We start from the raw sequence: 4159 nt of genomic DNA on the forward strand, positions 1-4159 counted from the left end.
TACACAGAGTCGGTTACAAGGGAGGAGACCTACATATCCGAATTGCCAAGCTTGCCTTCCACGCAAAGGAGAGTCCCACCCGGACACGGGACGAAGTCTTCAATCTTGTATCTTCATAGTCCAACAGTCCGGCCAAAGTATATAGTCCGGCCGTCCGAGGACCCCCTAATCCAGGACTCCCTCAGCCGCCGCCTCCACCGCTCGCCGGTGCTGTTTCCGGCCATCCCAGATCTGACCACCACGACCATCCGAGGCGGCGATGAACGTCCGTTCGAATGGACCCAGCCGCGCGTCAAGCGGCGCTGTATAGCGCTTTTCCAACGAGGACCGAGGCCCTCCGTCGCGTTTGGCATCGCCGGCGTTGAGCCGCCGGCCACCGCCGACATGGCACACCTGGGGCCACCCCTGGGTCACTGCCAGCGGGCCCCGCGGGCCCCTGTTGACTGGGTTGTGAAGGAAATATGCCCTAGAGGCAATAATAAAGTTTTTATTTATATTTCCTTATATCATGATAAATGTTTATTATTCTTGCTAGAATTTTATTAACCGGAAACTTAGTACATGTGTGAATATATATACAAACTAAGTGTCACTAGTATGCCTCTACTTGACTAGCTCGTTGAATCAAAGATGGTTAATTTTCCTAGCCATAGACATGAGTTGTCATTTGATTAACGGGATCACATCATTAGAGAATGATGTGATTGACTTGACCCATTCCGTTAGCTTAGCATTTGATCGTTTAGTATATTGCTATTGCTTTCTTCATGACTTATACATGTTCCTATGACTATGAGATTATGCAACTTCCGAATACCGGAGGAACACTTTGTGTGCTACCAAACGTCAAAACGTAACTGGGTGATTATAAAGGTGCTCTATAGGTGTCTCCGAAGGTACTTGTTGGGTTGTGTCATGGAATTGTCACGTCAGATGTCCTCGTGCTAGGACTTAGTCGTGGAGCCATCGCAGCTAGGAAGCTTAAAGGGTTAAACGGGACAAGGAATACGAGGGTTATACTGGTTTGGCCCCTTACGGTGAAGGTAAAAGCCTACGTCCAGTTGAGGTTGTATTTCTTAGGGTTTCGACGACCAGGAGCTAAACCGCCCTGCCTGGTTATCGATTTTATCTTGCTTGTCCCCAAACCGCCGCCGGGTCGTCCCTTTATATAGAGAGGTTGACGCCCAGCGGCTCTCAGAGTCCCGGCCGGCTCATAACAGTGTTCGGCTCTGACTCTTAACTATTCTTGCCTTACACTGCAAGTCTTGCCATACGGCGGTTTATCACTACGGGCCTTAAGCCATCTCCGGGTATTAAGCCCATTATTGACCCGCCGTCTTCAAGCTTGGTACTGGGCTTCGCGTAATGACCATTATGACGTAACCCGGCCCCTCCTGGGCGGGTGACTCTAATGGTTATATCCTCAACATTAGGCCCCAGATTGATTTGAACCGGTTCATGTCAATCTTCAATCCCCTTGAGAGAAAATCTTCCGGCTTATATTTATGCGAAGGCTATAACCCGCCATGACGTCATCTTCTGGATTCCTGATAACCCGCCATGACGTCATCTTCCATTAAGTTCATTTTTTATTCCGTCATATCCCAACGGATCTTATCTTTAATGGCCATCCCGAAAATCGAGGCGTTTTCGTGGCACGATAATCACGTCGTGGCCTCCTCGTTTCTCGTGCCCACTTACTGGCCGCACCTTATAAATAAGCCCGGCCCATGAGCCTTCATTCGCTTGTCGCCTCCATCATCTTCCTCCTCTTGCTACTATACTGCCGCTCGAGCTCCACCGCCGCCGCCGCGGATCTCCTCGTCTTCACCAACTCAGGCCGCTGCATCAACCTGATGTGACCAGAAAAACGCGACGAACCTCCGCAGTAACTCCGCATCTGTAAGCTTTCTCCTCCCTGTTCCTCAGATCCGCATTAGTGACCTTCGAGTTCGTCGGTGTTTGTCGCTGTTCGTCACGAACACTTGATAGATTCCACTTTTAACACCCCTTCTTGATCTTTAGACAGTATAGAACTGTTGTGGTAGCTGTTTCGCACCCGTTCCAAATGTACATAGATCCCTTTTCATTGCACAGAGGCTCCGCTCGAACCTATGAACTTCATCTGTGTCAGCTCTAGGTCTAGAAATTTTCCCTTTCTGGTCGATCGTTTGATCCAGAATAATTACTGTGATATGTGAAACTTGTTTGCACCACACTTAGTCAAAAATTGCTTCTGTTTAGCTATGGCGGCTCATATCTCCGGCTTAAAAGAGGCCATGCGCTATAAAATTTCCGGCTCATTTATAATAAAGCTGTAGACAACTTGAATTACTCACGATGCCCACAGCGGCTTAGATAACCCGACGCAATTAGCCATATGTCATTAGGCCCCTTCATAATCCGCCATTTTGAGTGTTGAACTGTAAACTTCTTCCGGCTTATAATTGAACCGGACATTTCCCTTTTGTCATAGGCTTCATCTTTCACAATGCCACCCAAAGCTCCCAAGGCACCCATCACGTGCAACTGGATGAGATCCAATGTTACTGATGAAACCTTAGCGGATTTCGTGAAGACGGGTTATCTGCCGAAAAAGGAGGTCATGTCCTATCGTGCCCCTAACCCGTCGGAAGAGAGACCTCAACCAAGAGATGGAGAGGTCGTGATATTTGCTGATCACATGAGCCGGGGCTTCGCAACTCCCGGCTCAAAATTCTTTAGAGATGTTTTGAACTTCTTTGATCTGCGACCGCAAGACATAGGACCCAATTCCGTGTCAAATATTTGCAACTTTCAAGTATTCTGCGAAGTATATCTTGGAGAAGAGCCGAGCCTACTGCTGTTTAGGGAGTTGTTTTATCTGAACCGCCAGAATGAGTGCGCCAACAGGCCTAGCTTGGAGCTTGGCGGAATCTCTATTCAACGACGGAGAGATTGCCTTTTCCCTTACGCTGAGCCGCCAAGCCACCCAAAGGACTGGAACCAGACATGGTTCTACTGCCAAGACACTTCTCTGACTGATGAGAGCCCTCTACCCGGCTTTCGTGCCCTGCGTCTGGAGCCAACTCACCCCCTGCCAGACAAACTACCTCAAGCAGAACGTCAGCCACTGATCCCTACCATCAACAAGATTAAGGCTCTTCTGGGAAATGGCCTTAACGGCGTTGATCTGGTCCGGGTCTGGATCTCTTGGCGGGTGATTCCCCTAAGCCGCCGCCCCGGCTTAATGTGTGATTACACGGGCCGGAAGGATGACCCTCTGCGGCACAGCTCCCATGATCTTCCAGAGGATGTCGTGGACGACATGACCAAGTCTCTCTTGAATGAGAGCTTAGCCGACTGTGGGAGGACCGGCTTAAGCCCCTTCTGCCAAGCTAACCCGGCTCCGGCGGTAAGCCACTGACCTGAGCACCTTGCTTTCCCTTTTAACAATTTTCATCTGAACCTTAAGAAATCTTTATCATATTTTTCAGGCTAATGATAAGTTCTGGAAGGTCAAGTATGACCATGAGGCGGCTAAAAAGGCGAGGAAGGCTAAGAAAGCCACCAGGAGAGCCGCTCCCCGTAAGAAGGGAAGTAGGCCTAGCGCCTCAGAGCTGCTTCAGTTGGATGATAGCTCCGAGTCAGAGGTAACACTTGATTCGTTAGACTCCTGTTCTGCTTTTCGTCTGTTTTTTAACCATCTTATTGACTTGATTATCCGCGGGATGATACCGGAGCGAGTAACCGGGTGACTGAAGAGGTAACTATACTTTCCTCCGACTCGGACCCCTTGCCAAGGCTGAAAGTCCGAAGAGTAACCCGGAAAGTAAGATTTTCGCATCCTTTAGCTTATCAAGATCCTCAATTTCTTTTGAAGCAACAGATTCATGAGAGCCGGAGACAAACCCGGGCCAGCAAGGATGCAGACCTCTCCTCCGGCTTACCCGAGGCATCAAGAAAGCGCCGGACTGAGGTTATCTCCAACTTATACCCTTTCCATCCTTTAGCGGGCGTCACTCGTCAACCGCTCAATTCGTCTGATTCAAATTATCAGGAAACTTCACCTTCCTCTGGTGATTCCATGCAATCTAACCTGCCGGCTTTCAAGACCGCACCCGGGTAATGATAATCATCTCATTTGTGCTTATCTTTTTTATGTTTTTTGTTCTAATCT

This window comes from Aegilops tauschii, chromosome 1 (assembly GCF_002575655.3).
Source record: "Aegilops tauschii subsp. strangulata cultivar AL8/78 chromosome 1, Aet v6.0, whole genome shotgun sequence".
NCBI classification, from domain to species: domain Eukaryota; kingdom Viridiplantae; phylum Streptophyta; class Magnoliopsida; order Poales; family Poaceae; genus Aegilops; species Aegilops tauschii.